General features: G+C 44.8%; 1 pseudogene; it reads right to left on the reverse strand.

Moving 5' to 3' along the window:
* Positions 1–5,944: 5,944 nt before the first annotated feature.
* LOC116873454 lies at positions 5,945–13,452 on the reverse strand (annotated as a pseudogene).
* Between the last annotated feature and the right edge of the window lie 4,181 nt (positions 13,453–17,633).

The following is a 17,633-nucleotide window of genomic DNA, read 5'->3' on the forward strand; positions in this document are numbered from 1 at the left end:
AGAACTACGGCAAGGCTCATAACATATCTCATTACATTCTCTGATGTGGTTGAGGCCTTATGCCAGAGCATAATTAAGTAAAAGCAGTTGCACATGGGATAAGAACAATGTGGTCCAGAATCACAGCTTTTTATTAATCTATATTGTTCCAGGAACAAATCTTCAGTACCCAGGAACAGGCATGTTTCATGGGTCTTGGGACTGCTTCTCTCAATCAAGCTTCTGTTAACACTAAATGGCAGCAAGTTCAAGCATGCATCTGCTGAGAAATTTGCAGGTAATTTATGAGACAGGCTTTTCTGGAGTATTATGGAGGTTGTACCATATGGCTTCGGAGATGCCATCATGATCCATGTAAATAGCACATCTTAGAACCATGCAGTGCACAACCTGCACAACTGTATGAGGCATTCCTATTTATGAGGTTGGATAAATATATACTATATTGGCTTTAACCAGTAGCCAAAGCAGATATATTTATAAAAGTATAAAAAGTACACATACTTACAAAAGTTCCAGTGCCAAAAAAACCCACATAATATCTCACTCACTACAGAACTGTGCTAAAAGAAGCAGCCATGAGCAGGACCAAGACACTCCCTTAGAAATAACTTAAAGTTGGTTATAACACAAGGAATGTCCACAGAATGTTTGTCTGAAAACTTTCAAAGCAGGTAAAACAATCTATGTCCATCTCCATATGCCAGCTATACAGTATCTCAGTAGTACTCCCATTGATATGCTCACTTGGGGGTGTGGTTTGTCCATCAGTTTACAAACTGTGAAATAAGATTGAGATAGATGACTGAATTACCTTGCTCTCTGGGATTGCTAGTCATAAGATACTCAAATTGGAGCAGTTACCAAAACTAACGACTATGGTAAGTTTTCCTACTAAAAAATTTGATTCTATAAAATTTACTATACAGACATTCATACCACTGGGCATCCCAGTCAGCCCTTCTACCCAAGGGTTCTCAGCTTGCCCATTACAGGAAAATTGGTATTTCCCTGTGTTCATGTGTAAGAAGCACATTTCTTGAATTTTTGTGATGAGTCAAGGACTTTCATGAGAATTAATTTTACACATCCTCTGTCCCCCAAAGATATGCATTTTTGGTCTTTCATTTATTGGAGGATATGAGGAAATTGCATGATAATTAAGCTAAAAAATATGTAAGATGGTGATGACTAAGCAAACACCTCAGCTTTCATAATCATGGCTGGCTCAAGTCTCCAGGAATGCAATCACTGGGGCAGGGGTGGAGGGGGGATCAAATCCTTCTGGAGAGCCTACCATGTGCCAAGCACTAAGCTAAGCACTTTCCCAAAGCTGTGTCAAGATTGGGGTGGACATGACCCTTGACCTCAAGGAGCTCCCAGTCTGGCAGTCCAAAGTTACCTAGCATGCTGAGCCCACTGCGGGGAGCTGACCCGCGTGATCCCTGTGGATGGGAGGGCTCCAGGGGCTCCAAAGGAGGGGAGCTCTGAGTTGGTCTTGAAGAAGAACAGGATGTGGAAAGTTGGGGTCTCCTAGAAGAGAGGGGCTCACCAACCTCCTACCTCTGAGTATCTTATGATCTCTGTTAATAAAAAGGAGGTTAAGCTTGGACACATTAAGGCCACCGTATTCATACGTTTCTGCTACAGAAAGCAGCTTCACCTCTAGCCTAACAGATACACCTGTGGAGTTGTTCATTGGCTTCCCTCTTACTAACACATCCAGCCCAATATGACTCAGCAAGAAGGTAGGGAGCCAGTGACAAGAGGATCCTTGTGATGAGCCAGGCATTATCCTAAAAAGAAACAAACAAAAAACTGTAATTTCCCACGGACTCTGCCAGGCAGGATGTATCACTCACTTCTGGAGATAAAGATCCAGAGGTACACAATTTTCCGAGATCACACACAGCTCGTAAGCAGAAAAGACCAAGAACCCACATAGATCTGTCTCTTCCTATGACTCACATGTAATCGAGCATAGACAGGGAGAACCTTTGAGCACTGTTATCAGGTGTCACCTGGGTCTGTCTTCACTCCAGGAGGACAAGAGTTAGAATCCCTGACGTTTTAATGAATTTATGCAGGAGCCGGTGACCTGGGGGGAAGGCAGGGGCAGCATTCTTTGAGGACTAGAAAGGCCTGTGAAATTTTCCAGTCTAATTACCCCATTTTACAGATGAGAAAACTGATGACTGGAGGGGTTAAGTGGTTTGTCCAAAGCTAACTGATGCCTAGATAGATCATGGCTCTATTCAGCACGGTATGCTGTGCACCTTACCTCCACGGCCTTCCTGGACGAAGGCAAATTAGGGAGGATGCGTGTTTTCTTGTAGACTTTCCTCCTGTGTCTGTGTTTAAAAAGCGCATAATGAGGGAAGCTGCTCTAGGTTGATGCAGGAGCCAAGGACAGAAATGTGCTTCAGTTACTGACCCTTGACCACATATGTTTATGTAGGCTATCTCTTTAACCACCAATGGAAAACTTTGTCCTTGTCAAAGAGAGCCCAGGCCCAGCCAGCAAGTAAGGAGGGATTTGGGGGAAGGGGCAGGAGTATAGGTGAGCATAGGAAGGAGGAGAGCCACTGGGAAAATCTGATACACATAATAGGGAAGCCATGGCTGCAAGCACTCTGGGACCATAAGGATTGTAGCCAAGCTGGTTTGCATGTTGGAGCCCAGCACTGCCTTCCAGAGGAGGCAGTTCAATGATGAAATAAGAGCTCTTTTATCTGTTTAGGGAGCTTACTACACTCGGTCACGGCTCCTGACTTGAAGAAGCTGAGTCTGGAACTGGCCCCTTTCTCAGATAAATGCAGAGATTTATTGCTTTCTCAAGACTTTTTTAACTAGTTCTGTATGGGCGTGTTTCCCTTTCCTTAAACGGATCATTAGGAAATATTCAACACACATCAGGAATTCAATCCCTAAATAAACACATTTCTACCCACACAGATATCTTGACTCATTCTAATATAGGCAACTTCTAATAAATAGATTTTCTTCATCTCAGACGCTGACTTCTCACCAGAACCTAAGTGAGGATCTAGATGGGTCTTTGAAGAGTCCCTGCCCGGGCTGCTCTGACAGGATACAGATAAACAGCATATAAACAGATAAAAAATTTTTAATCCTCTGTGTTTTCATTTGCTGGTCACTTGGGATGATGTCTGTGGATCCCATTATTATTCCCACCAGATAGATAGGCAAACTGAGGCCTCAGGTGACAAAGCAGTGGCCCAAGTTCACAGGGAGAAACCATCCCTTTCCAGTGCCTTTTCCACTTTCCTGCAGCACCTGCTTTCTTGGCACATAAGTGAAACACCACAGATTGAAGGAGAAGGGAAAAGCCACCAGGGACCCTTTGTTCATTCATTTAAACAATTCCTACTGAGTGCCAGCTGTGGTTCAGGCGGCATCCTAGTGTAGGGGGTCCAGCGGTTAACAAAGCAGAGAAGACTCCCACGGTCAGCTATCCGGGTCCTTTGATTCCTGGCCCTTTCTGGCTGGTCACACCTGCTATTTACTTGAGCTTACCGGTTTACAGTGTGCTTTCCCGTGCCTGGTCTCCTGGGTCCCTCGGCGGGCTTCAGAAAGGCTAGGTGTGTTGCCCACCGCTCGAGGTAGAGTTGCAGGCACATTCCTACTGAGCTGTCCTAACAGCGCCCTCCCCAGGAGCCCTGAGGCTTCCTGAACTTTCTCCACAACCAGCCCAGGGGCAGCCAGGAAGCCGCCCTCAGTCCACCCCCACTCCCAGCTCCCAGGCCCTACACAGTCTAGCGGGGCTCCTGAGAGCCCGGTGCTAGGGAAGACAGTCCCCCCAACACCGGGTACATTCAAAACTGTCAAAGCCAAAGAATGTGACCACAGGCAGAGAAAAGACCCAGGTGTTGGTCCCTTTCCCTTTTGACCTGCGTGTCACTTGGAGAGAGACCTGGGCTGGGCAGAAGGTATGCAGGGGATAGAGATGGGGTTGATGCAATGTATCCAAGATTCATACTTACTTGCTCTAAAATCAGATGTGGCCCTCTTGCTGGCAGGGACCTCTGAGGAAGGCAGGGTCCCTCTGGACCAGGGTGGGCTCAGTCTCTAGGAGGCAGGAAGTGGGGAGTGAGCACCCAACACACAAGCGACAGTAAGCAGGTTGTACCTGAGATGTTCTGATGAGACAGGGGTGCTGTTGGATCCTGGTCCATCCATGACAGCTGTGTGACCTTGGACAAGGTGCTTAACCCCCTGAGGCTTGAAATCTTCTAGATCTAGAGAACAGGGACACTAATACCCACCCTAGCCATGTTGTAAGTTAGTTCTCTGTTTTAAGTTTTTCATTGTTACCTGAGAGGCTTTTCCAAGTATGCTTCTCTCTTTTCCAATTAAGTTTTTTCCTTATGTGTAGAAAATCTGATGATAGCTATTTTGAAAAAAACAGAAAAACATAAAAAAGAATAAAAATTTCCTAAGTTCCCAACACTCAGAAGAATTACTGTTAACATGTTGACTTCTTGGTATACTTTAACGTAACACACACAGTCACACACACAGACACACATGTATGTCATAAAAATTTTGTGATTGGGAATGTATTTGTTTTTTTCTCTTTTCACTTAACATATTTTGGGCATTTTTTCACATTAAAAATTCCTAAAAACATCATTTTCAAAAGTTTCAAAATAATAGATTTTTTCAATCATTAATACTGTACAGAAGTCTGTTTTTAATTATTTCATGTTTTTCTGTTCATCTCCAATTTTGCAGGTGGATTTATCAAAACACACAAGTTTTTTTTAAAGAAAAACTTAGTAAATTTACTCAAAGGAAGCTTAAATAATATAGAACTGAAAATATTGGAAATTTATAAACAATAAAAATGAAATATAAATTAACTGACTTCACAGACATTTCCAGTTAAGCATCAGCATCATACAAATATATTCATTTGTTTTCTTTTCTATACATACACACATCATAATTCTTGCAAAACAAAATAAACCAGACATAAAAATACTCTCAACTTTTTAAAAATCGTATGAACTAAGCTTCAAAACAACATTCAACCTGAATATAAACCCCTGGTTTAATTTTATAATTTATTGTGCCAGAAGTTTGGCTGGTTTTAATTTTTTAAAACAGATATTGGTATCATAACAATAACAAAGGCATTTTTGTATTCACAGTATCCTTGTGGACAAAAAAATTTTAATATTATTTGCTATGACATTTTTAAACTTTCAGAGTCTTCTCAATGAGAGAAAAATCTCTGCACATGTTTCGCTGCCTTCTTCGTTTTTAATTTTTTTTAAGATTTTATTTATTTGAGAGAGAGAATAGAGTGAGAGAGAGAGAGAGAGAGCACAAGCTGGGGAGAGGGCCAGAGGAAGAGGGAGAATCAGACTCCTCACTGACTGGGGAGCTGACATGGGGCTTGACCCCAGGACCTGGGATCATGACCTGAGCCAAACCGCTGCTTTCTTCTGAAGCACAATCTTGATGACTGGTCCTTGCAGTCCCTAGTAATACGTCCTGTCTTATTCTTCTTCACCCAGTATACATTATATTCTTATGCAATATGCAGTATTATATTAAGACCCATTAGTTCTTAAACAACGTTACCAAATAACTATATGAATCAATCTCGAATGCTGCAAAAGTAACAATCTTCACAGGGCACTTTTCCTCATGGAATCCAAAGCTATTCCTTTTGGATATTTTTTCCACTTCGATGTGAAATAGATTGTTAATGTTTCATTAGTGGTTTCTTGATGTGGCTTTTTTACCACATAAAAAAGAAAAAAGAAAAAAATGGCTTTGATTTCTTGCATAGATCAAAATTTTCATTTGAGACTTTTCTAGAAGTCTGCATAGTTCAGGGATGTTTCAGATGACAAAGATGAAGTCTCTGAATGAGGCTATAATACGTAAGCATTTTGCATCCTTAGCTACACTACTACTGTATCTTAAAACCAAAAGTAAAATGATTTTCCTATTCCCACAATCTACTTAATTCTTGTTTTAAAAGCTGAATATTTCTATTTATAATTTCTGTTTTGGGTGATGATTCTGACCACCACCTTTATGATGTTTGAAGCCCCGGTAAACCAATCATCACATGTTTTTCTAATTTCCTTCTAAATAGTGACTGTGGAAGCAACAAGTCCACCCAGTAGCCCATCAAGATATAGTTTCCTTCCTGAAAGCTCTTGATGAACACAGGAAAGCTCCTATCATCACCAGATAAGCTACGAGTTCACCTGTATTTCTCATTCTTTGGAAAGTTAAAGCTATATTCAGTCTCAAATTCGTGTTGAGCTAAATTTGTGCCTTTGTCTCACCGGTCAGAGAAACCTCAGGGGAAAATACCCACTATATTTTGATGATGGGCTTCCTGCTCCTGAGGAATCACTGGAATTAACGAAATCTGTTGGATTCTCATGGGGTAATTGTTCAGACAGGTGGTGGACACAAGACAGTTCCTTTTCTCTGCCTTGTCACAGCCCCCACTTCCAGGTAACTGTTTTCTGTGACAAGGATTTGGAAAAGGATGAACTTTTATTTTTCTTCCACAGATCACCTTATGTGGTTTATCTGGGCATTGTGTAGCTTTCCTAACTGTTCTCTTTATATAAACAGCCAACTATTTTGGAGATCTCTTAACCTTCATTGTGTTCTTAGTAGAGAGATTAGACATTGCTTTTGGTTTTATTGGTTTTGTTTTGTGTTGTTTGTAACATCAATGGAATGATCCTCAGTACTAGTACAAAGGTTCCGTTTTTTAACATTATGGGCTCAGATGCCATAATTTCTTAAGTACTAGCTTCTCAGCCCAGCCTGGGAGTTGATGAACAGCGCCCAACATCCTAGAGCAACCCTTTGCTCCAAGCCAGGTCCCACTCCGGGGCAGCGAGCTGCAGGCAGGGGCAGCCATGGACTCAGCCAGACCCCTACGCTGGCCCTGCCCCACTCTGCTGACCCCACCCTTCTCAGGTCATAAACATCTATCTGATGGAAGGGGAAGAGCTAAAGCAAATGAATATTTCAAGAATATACTGCCAATTTCCTGCCCATAAAAGTTCCACCAATTTACCTTTTATCAGCAGGTGCTAAAAAGAAAGATATGAGAACCTTTGTAACTTCCTCATGCCTGTTATTCTTACTTGCTGTTTGAGCAATTAACAGTAAAACCCGTAAAAGGCAAGAAGGTCTGTGAAAGATGTCAGGGAACCACAGAGGGGACATTGAGAAGTTGGCCTGAGTTCCCAGGCTGTAATGACAGCAGAAAACTGATACGTTAAAAGCTTTAAAAAAGTACTCAGGGATAAAAGATAGGTAGATGGGGGAAGGGCATGGATGGAGGTTTTCACTCCTGAGCTACACAGAAGCGATGGTAGCTCCACTTCCCTTGCCCTGATGTCTGAGTATAGTGCTGGGCACTCAGCAGGGCTCGCTGACATGAGACTGAGGGAGAATCTCAAAGTGGATTTAAAAGTGGCCGCCAGCAAGAGGAAGGGATGGGGGGACAGAGAATACTGGGGTCTGGTCCACTCCTGGCTTAACTAGGAGCAAGTGTCAGGTAGAAGAGACCTAAATGCCTTCAGATAACCGGCTCCCAAAAATCTTGGTTTCATTCTCAACAAAGAATAGAAAGGAGGGGATCATTCAGGCTTTTTGGACCACGGAACCTAATCAACTTTCCATCAAGCCATCAGCAAGCTTTCTTTCCCACAGCACCCATTTAATGCCTCACCCTTGGGCTGGGCCCTGCAGGGTTGCAGATGAGGTGCAAACTGGATGTGCTTAGGAGGGGCCAGACCAGCGGGCCCAGGAAAGCACTATGATCCACACAAGACTGTGGAATGTCAGACTGTCCCCCGGGAGCGAGATGGTGCAGTGGAGCCCTGAGAACAGGAGACAGATGGATAGGATGGGGGCTTCATTGGGGAAGCGAGGCTGGAGCCTAGGAGATCCCGGAGTGGCCACCCCTTGCCCTTGCTTCTGCGAGGTGTGAAGAGCTGACCCTGCTGAGAGGAAGGAAAGCATCGCTTGCCACTTTCTAGGCCTCTGCCTCTCCCAGCAGCCGCCAGCTCCTCACATCAATGCTCAAGGGCCACTGGTGAGAAGCAAGGGCAGAAGGGAGCGAAGAGGGGGGACGGGGACAAACCCAGCTCCAGCTCCAGCTCCTTCAACCAGGCTGACTTTTGCAGCTGGCTCTCGAGCTGCAGAAGTGGATCTTCAGGTTCACTTGCCCCCTGGCAGGGAGGGGCTGGGGATGCATCCAAGTATGGCTCCTGAGAGTCCCTAGGATCATATAAAAACCCCAAGCTCAGCTCTGCTGCAAGGGTCTGTCAACATCCTCATAACTGGATATGCGAAGTGCTGACATATTTAGCCTGCTTAATCACCGCCCCACCCCGCAGAGGAAAACTGATTTCAGGCACTTGAGGACAGAGAAATAGCAGTGACCTTTCTGCAGGACTGATGATAACTCGCTCCTTATAAGGAGCAGACAAGAACCCCACACTCATGGCTTAGGAATGTGTGTCTCCGTGTGTGTTCTAACCTCACCTGGCTTTGCCCCTACACCTGAGCTCAGCGTTTCCAGGACAGCAGAATGGAGTGGGCTTCTCTTCTCCCTAAACGGAGAGAGTATTGATTGCTGCAGGTAACCCTAACCGTAAAGTTTCCCAAACAGCCCTATAATTGGATTAAATTTAACCAATGAGCTGTTAAAAGGAAAAAAAAATGTTTTCTATTGTTTGAAAAACAACTAACAGCTATATAAAGTCCTGCTTTACAATGGATCATTATATAACCCTAAAAAAAAAGGGTCAAAATTCACAGTGATCCAAAGCCAAACGTGCCTCTGGGAGCTAACAGTAACAAGCCCTCAGTAATCTTAACTATTCTTTACTTACAGTGCCTCCCCTGCATCAGACACGTCACTTATGATCTGTTCATTCCTACATTAACCCAGTAATCATGCCCATTTTATAGATAAAGCTATTGAAGTTCGAGGAGAGGTTTAATCACTTGCCTGAGTTCACCTGGCTCACAAGTGGAAACCAGAGATTTCAACCCAAGTATTTCTGACTCCAAAGCCAGCAGCATTCTTTCAGTGGGAGCCACAAACCCCTGCATGACTTCCCTAGTGTCCCTTCTGAGTTGTGCAGGGTGAAAAATGAAGATGGCCACTCATACTTGTCCTGTTCTTCATGACGACTTCCAACTTTGAAAAATAAAGGAATGTTGGACTTCCTCCAAATCCGTTTTCCTTCCAATATTGGGTTGCTCGGAAAAACACGGAACCAGAAAGACAAATCCCTGAGTGCTCTCTCTGCTCAGCGTTGAAGGAACCCACCCAGCGGGGCAGCCTGAGGTCTTCTTATGAAATGCTTCATGGCTGAACTGCCCTGTCCCTATCCTCTGGCTGCTACTACCATCCACACGGGCTGCATGCCTCTGGCTCCTGGAGCTAGTCAGCTGGGTCAGACATACCCCCATATTCCGTGCGCCTGCCCAGACATTCCGACACCTCGACCCATTCTTCACTCAAACATATATTCATTATTCATGCAAACAAATATTTCATACTCATTATATGTGCAAGCACAGTCTTAAGGTCTTCGTGGGTAAGAGAGATGGTCACTGCCCTCTGGGAGCTGACATTCAAGAATGTGGAATAAATAACCAACTAGTTAATTGCTTGACTACAATGATGTAAGTCCCGCGAGGATTGCTAAGTCATTAGGAGAGTGCAGAAGAGGGGGAGGGAGGGAGGTCGCGCTAGGACTGAGGGATTCAGGGAAGGTCTCCCCAGGAAGAAGACAAGATGGCTGGATGTACAGAAAGAGTGGTCAGTGGTGCAGTGTGAGGCCAGAGAGGTGAGCAAGTTCTGATCCTGAGGGCCCTTCATAGATCTGTACTTGATCTTTGAAATGATGAGGCTCCCTTATAGGGTTTAGGTGGTGACTGGTATGTGTGTATAAATCAGGGAAGAAAAGAATGATGTGTGTGTCAACACGTGTATCCTAGATCACGCTGAGAATTAGCAACTGCCCTTCGGCTCTTGGTCCCTCTGAAACAGTAAATCTTTAGTAAATTAAAGGCTGTCACTCAGAGGGGAGCATAGTAAATGTTTGTTCTTGACAATGGTGATTTAAGCTCAGGAATGGGAAGGATTCCCCCAACCCTGCCAGCAGTCTGAATCTGGAATGTTCTTCCTGCATAACCACACTCAGAGGTAGACCCCTTGAGGCCCATTAAGAAAGGTGGATTTGGGGGCAGAGGGTAGGGGGAGAGGTAAAGCAAAGAGTAGAGTGGTGCTGGGACCTCATCCCTTTGCTGGGATTGGCTTTGCCCAGGGCCCTGGGAAAGCAATGAGGGACCTACAAACAGCATTCTCAGATGTGACCCAACATGTCTCCACTGAAGACTGAGGCCTTTGGTTCTCGAGACTTTTTCCATAGCAACAATGAAGGCCTTGCCCCAAAGGACCCTCTGAATTCTCTCTCTCCCTATCCTCCTGGGACCTAAATGCCTAGAAGGAAGCATACCATTCCTGACTGACTCCCTAGGAGGAATGTTTATGGTGGCAATTCAGAGCTAGCTGGGGCCTAGGCAGGGCACGGAAAGGAAGAGTTGCGATGTCAAGAAGGACTTTTTGATCAGTCGCATGGTGGGAAGGCAGCAAGGCCAAAAAACCTCTTATGCCTGCAGCATGGCCCCACCAAGAGATAGTTCTGCCTTTGGATGCTCGACTTGTCCAGAACTGAGGGAGATGGAAACACACACAGACACACACTCCCTACGCTTCTTGGTTAAGGGAATGTTAAACTTTCTTTAAAGTGTTGTTCTTAAAATTATATTGGGAGACCACATTTTTTTTTAACTTGTGAGAATATGTCTCCACATCTCAATAAAATGTGATTAATATTAAAAAAAAACTCCCTCTAAATATGACTAAATTTAGTGTCAGTGACCAAAACATACACCAACTTGCAACATTAGCAACCTCGCTGCGATGCCTGTTCTGCCAAGCCCTTTTCCTAGTATTTTGTACGTTACCACACATCTGAAAATTTTCCACGGCAATTGTCCCCTCCAGAAAAGTGCTGGGAGTGAGTTCCCAGGCAGTGTTGCTCACATGAGAGTCTGGGCAGCATGCAGTGCTGCTATCACGTGATGAAAAGTATGCGCGAGAAATGAGATAACCTCTGAAATGGGGGGGGGCAGGGGAAGGTGGGACTTTCTAAACAAATATTGTCAGTTCTGCTTCACAGCCATTATGAACGGATAACCAATTAGCAAAAGGCCAAATATACGTGTGTGGCATTGCCCTGGGCAGTGGCCAGATCCAAGAGCCTCATGTCTCCAGATGGCCTCCAGCTCTGTGGCGTCCAAGCCAAGCCATTATAGCCACAGTCTTTGCCTGGTGCTGGGGCTCTGAGCCCAGCCAAGGAGATAGCTTGAGATAGTGGCTTGTGTCTTGCCTGGAGGGAACAGGAAACTCTTCTAGAAGCAGCCAGCCCTGCTTGTTATCAGCTGTGGGCTTTGGCCCGGTCTTCTCTCCTGGTGTGGTCTTTATTTCTATATCTCTAAAATGACGGCAACAACTCAACAATATTTGACTGAGGACATACTGTGTGTCAGGCTGAAACGCATATGAGTTAGGATACTGCCATCCCTTCAATGACAGTGAAGTCATGGACAGAAGACATTAAGTACCTCATATGAGGTGACTCCAAGTATTAGAGCATCCCCATTTACCCAGTGAGCATTTAAGAGAGGATTTCGTTGATGTGAATATCAAAATGTGTCAGGATAGAAATGAAAGAGACAAACTGCGCATAATAGTTAATATAATTTAATCAGACATACTTAAAATCACACACGCTATTTGTTAATTTATAAACACTGATTAACATGTTAATAGTTTTTGTTTTTTTAAGATTTTATTTATTTGACAGACAGAGACCACAAGCAGGCAGGGAGGCAGGCAGAGAGAGAGAGAGAGGAGGAAGCAGGCTCCCTGCTGAGCAGAGAGCCCTATGCGGGGCTCGATCCCAGGACTCTGGGATCATGACCTGAGCCGAAAGCAGAGGCTTTAACCCACTGAGCCACCCACTGAGCCACCCAGGCGCCCCAACATGTTAATAGTTTAAGTGAGGCACCTGGGTTGCTCATCGGTCAAGTGTCTGCCTTCTGCTCAGGTCATGATCCCAGGGTCCGGGGATGGAGCCCAGCATCAGGCTCCCCGCTGAGCAGGGAGTCTGCTTCTCCCTCTGCCCCTCCCCCATTCTTAAAAAAAAAAAATTCTTTTTTTTTTTTTTAAAAGTTTAAACTCAATTAGCCAACATATAGCGCATTATTAGTTTTTGGTATAGTGTTCAATATTCCTGATTAATAAGCTAATAGTTTAAGTGATATATTTAAAAGTCATATCCTGTTTATAATACAGACATATGGCCTTTACCCAAGCACAATGCAATCCATTAGTCAAACCCTTCCAGTGGGCCTTCTGCTTCGGGGTCTCAGTTGTCAAATCAGCTTTCAGAGCATATCAGCTGCAGATCCATCTGGGTTGCTTGACCTTCAGCACTTTTTAAATCTAGGTATGATGATGTCATTGAAAAATCTGCCCCAAGTTATAATAATTCTTTCCTTATTTGTGACTTCAAACGCTAACCACTTACTTTTAAAAGATCGTATGTAGTTGTATTGATTTTTAACATGGTCTTTATCTGGTTTGTTTACTGTGGCCTCCAACATTCAACAGGTGAGGGGCCAGATCCCCAGGAATAAGTGCCGAATGAATGTCAGATTTCTCTTTCCCTACTCTCCTCTGTTGCCAGGAACCTTACACAGGATCCCCCATCAGCATAGCTTTAGATGGCTTACGACTAACGTGTCTTCATTTTGGGGTTCAAAATAAAGTAATTGAAGAAGGACTCTGTATTTTGTCAAGATTCTACAACAGATGCCCCTGAGGTCTGATTTTGGAGGGAAAAGTCATGATCATATTTGCCATTTGCTGTAAAAGTTAGAGGGTACTCGAAGTCCCAGCTGCCATCCTCCTGACAAGACATTAACAACACAGCCTTGCCTTTCATTCAGTTGAGGCAGATTAGAGTTTTCCCAAAGGAATCTTACAAGAACCAAAGGAAATCTAAGCGCTAAAGAGAGAATGTGGCTGCGGAGCCCCTTTAGGTGTTACCGCTCCTTTCTGCATTCCGCAGACTGCAGGCATCTTCCTGTGCTCTTCTCAGCTTTGCTCCCCTCTACAGCAGCCACTGTGGGATGGAGGTGAGTGTGGGGATGATCATAGAAAAAGCCACAGGGATTTGAAGAAAGGCAAATGGACTTCAAGCCAACATCTGCCTCTTGCTGGCTTTCAGGCTTTCGGTACATCGCTTCACCTGTCCAGGCCTTGGTTTCTTCATCCATGTAATGGAGATACATCCCTTAGAGAATCTTTGAAGATTCTCTCTGAACACTAATTGGGATTGCATATCCAAGATACTCCACCCAGGACCAGTGTGTGCTGAGGGAAGGGTTGTTGGGCCCGTCAGCAACTATCACATCCCTTCTGTTCCCTTGTGCATGTCCTGGGGTGGACAGTGAATGCACAGGGGAGAGATGGCTGCCTCCTCCTTTTCTAGCGATAACTTAGCAAGACAGTAGTCATAGCAACTACTCTGGACCACCCCATTTCCTTTATTCCAGGGAGGTTAAAGTTTTCTTTGATTTGTTATAAAAGAAATACCTTCATCAGGGGTGACCTCCAGGTGTTGGTTTAACTTCCTTGATGAGCATCTGATCTGGAAAGAGCACCTGTCACCATGGTTCAGAGTTATTCCTTGATCTTTGGAGATGAAGCCAGCATGTAATTCTTCTCCCCTGCACAGGGAATGTTTCCCCAGGCAGAGGAAGGAGGAAGGCTTCTTTGGGCCACCTTTGCCTCCTGAACCGGCCACACACATTCCACAGGGCCCAACCAGTCTTAGCTCTTCCAGGGCCCAAAGATAAGCAGCGTCCCTCTCTGCCTGTGATCTGCCTTCAGCCAGGCCCAGCCAAGCAGGACAAAAAGTTAGTTGAACTCTCTCTTAAAGGAGCCCATCTTTGTTAAAGAGCACACGTTGATAGATATCTAGGGATAGAAGGTGAGCTCCTGAATCAAAAAAATCCCGAGTGCCCCAGCCACTGATGAGCTGCAGACAGGCACATCAAAACTTATTTAATTGACACTTGAATCTTAATTAATGTTTAAATGATCTAATTAATAATTGAATCTTTCCAAATTAGGATTTAGCAGGAACTTGGGGGTGGAGGAGAGCAGAACAATATTTCGTTGTGGCAGGGTTGGCGAGAAAAGATGACAAGCCATATGGTTGGGAGGACAACACGCTGCTAAGAGCAAGGCAGTCTACTTAACAGTCTGTGATCATTTGTTCTGCTGTGATATGACCCTGTGGCAGTTGCCTCACCCCTCCAGGAAAATCGGTTTCACGGGCATTCACGCAGGTTTGGTGGAAATCCAGGGTCAGGGCAGAGCTCCACGTATGTGTTGCCCTCTTGTGAAACCAGGCCAGCATCTACAGAATAGGAAGCAGAGTTAGAAACTGAATTCGTTGGGGACAGGAACTCTGAGCCAATGCTGATCATGACCAAGCCTCCTTAGAACTTACAGATATCTGAGGGGGTGATTTGTTTTTTTGAGGAGTCTGTGAATTGGTATTTGAGGCCAGCTTGATATGTCTTAAGGGACAAAGTGGGATTCTCTGGGTGTCGTGCATATGCTACATCCTTGACCAAGTAGGCCACCTTGTCCCCACATTGTTGGGGCAGCCTTGCCAGGATCTCAGGGGGGTGTGCCCCTAAAGCAGTGAGCTCTGTCGTGTGTCATCTTAGAGATAACCACCCTCTTCCTAGCCTATCTCCCTCCCAGAGCAAACTCAGGCCCAGCAGGCAGAATTCTTCAGCAATCCCTCCTTCCTTTGTTGTGGGCCTCCAGGATTCATTAGGCTTCCATCTATCCTGTCCCTCTGAGAGGGAGGTGGGCAGGTGGTGGCCCTCACTGCCATCGGCAGGGGATATCCAGACACCCTTCCTCCACCTTCAAGATATACAGAAAGAGTCCCAGAGAAGTTCAGTTGCAGAGAGACACTCTTCTTATGAATCACAGCACCCTCCCTATCCATCCCCGACTTCCATGGTCCAGGGATGAGCTAGCCAAAAGAAGCATGTGGGACATCTTTAGGGTGTTTACTTCTCTTCTCTGCCAGACACAACATTATCTGGGCTCTCCATATCACCCAGATGTCTGATTCCTGGCCAGGGTCTCTCCCTTCTCCAGACATTCTAGATGGGTTTCTAGAAGTTGCCATATTGACCATGCAACCCCTTGGCCTCAGACCTGTATTTCTCCCTCCCAACTTCCCCTCCTTATCAGCTGCTTCTTTGGGGAATACTTAATAGTGAAGAGCCAAGGCCCTACAGACTCACATTTGTCTTGTCTCTCAAAATCTCAGCAGTCTCCCTAGCTGAGGGTTTGCCCTTATTGGGATCCTGCAAGATTTCTGCCACCCAGGTCTTCTGACCTGCCCTTCTACCCCTCACCATTCTTCCTGGGGACATTCTCCCATCCCCTGTCTCTCCCTGCCAGGACACTTTTTGGCAAAACCATTGGCCTGAACTGTTGCTGGACCTCTTGGAAACATGAAGACAAACATATTGAGAAAGACCTAGGTTTTAACTTATCCCTCTCCCTACCAACCAACTTGCTCCCTCCATGCCCAGTGGCTGGGGCATTTTTAGTGTCCCCAGAGCCTGGTCATGGTCTCTGATACATCTTTCTGCCCCTTAGGAAACTCCCCCTTCCCACTACCTTTTGGATTCTGCAGAATGTAGTCTTCCTATTTCAAATAATACTAGCTAAAATTTACTGGGCACGTTATTTGTGCCAGGCATTGTACTAATCACTTTACATTCATAGTCTCATTCAGTTCTTACAACAAGCCTGTAGGATAAGAGATATTATTACTCCCTCATTTTACAGAGGAGGGAACGGAGGCACTGAAAGGCTACATAACTAGAAAGGGCCAGAATCATGGTTAAAACACAGCTAATTCCACAGTCTGTGCTCTTTATTTCTATGTTATATAGCATCTTACTGTGCCTTATTAGGTCTCTCAGTTATTTTCTTAACTAAAGAAAGGAATGACTGACTTCCTGCCCACTCAGTGAGGACATGTTTCTGTGGCTGATTGTCCTTAGTCTGGCATAGGTAATGTGTATCAAGTAGTGTTTGGTGGGTGGATGGATGGATAGATGGATGGATAGATGGATGAGTGGGTACATGGGTGGACAGATGGACAATGGGTGGGTAATAGATGATGGATAGATGGATGAACAGATGGGTGGGTAGTAGATGATGGATGGATGGATGCATGGATGGATAGATGGATGAGTGGATGGATGGGTGGGCAGATGGATGGATGGGTGGGTGGATGGATACTTGGATGGACAGTTGGACAATGGGTGGGTAATAAATGATGGGTAGATGGATGGATGAATGGATGGATGGACAGGTGGGTGGAAAGGTGGACTTCCATGTGATCTAAGATCTTTTGTGCAGAAGAACATTTTAGAATACAAGGAATGAAGATAATCCAGAGCTGTACCCTTTCTGGCTATTTTGTTGCTTTTTTCTTCAAATCCTACATGTTCTTCTGTTTGCGGGAAGAGGACTTTCTCCAGGTACTTAACCCCACAGAAAAAATAGAGCTGCTATATTCCTACTAACAATTACTTCCACCTGTATTTATTTTCTTAGATGCTTCATGCTAGCTTTGGAATTCAAAACGGATTTGCTCAAGGAGGCTCAGTTTTTAGAAAAACTAGCTGTTCTCTGATCCTGGTGGGGGCCTTTGACCCAGACCTGAGCCAGGAGCATCAGGCTGTGGGATCTGTTGTTTATGTCTGGAAGTCTGAGGCACCCCTACTGTGCAGAAACAGGGAAACACACGTGTCTCAACACAGCACTACAAAACAGAGGCTAGGACTGGGTATGTCCCTTTCTTTTAACCCAGAACAAGCTCATGGAAAAGGTGAGCTTGCAGGATAAGAATAAACTGGCCTTCAGGCCCACTTCCTACGTCGCTTCCAGGTTGCTACCTACCTTCATTCCAACCTTCCTATAACTCTCAGATCTCTCTTGTTGTTATGTTGGTTCCACACGACAAACTCATTCTTGCTCAAGTATTAGGGAGTTACTACTTTCCTTTCCCATTACAATGAAGTTATTCAGTAAAAGCCAAGTTAAAGCTTGGGTCAAAAGAAGAGTTGCTCAAATTACACCAAGCAAGTGATATCCACTGAGCCTGTCATTCAGGCTAGCCTGTTCGTGATTTAGTTTTATGCGTTCTTGTATTAACATTAAGTCAAATGGGTCTGGAGAAGAACTCAAGGCCAAGTCTTTTTCTCATTGACTCTGGTGTCTCTAGAGAGGTTCTACCTGTCCTACTCAGAACCAGGATTTGGGGCACAAATATGCTAATTGCACTCACCAGCCAGGACCCCCAGCCCATGTCTCACTGCCAGGTCTGTCTCCTCCTAGAAATGGCCTGTCCTGTCCCTTACAA

This window comes from Lontra canadensis, unplaced genomic scaffold (assembly GCF_010015895.1).
Source record: "Lontra canadensis isolate GAN:19392208 unplaced genomic scaffold, GSC_riverotter_1.0 scaffold33, whole genome shotgun sequence".
Taxonomy (NCBI): domain Eukaryota; kingdom Metazoa; phylum Chordata; class Mammalia; order Carnivora; family Mustelidae; genus Lontra; species Lontra canadensis.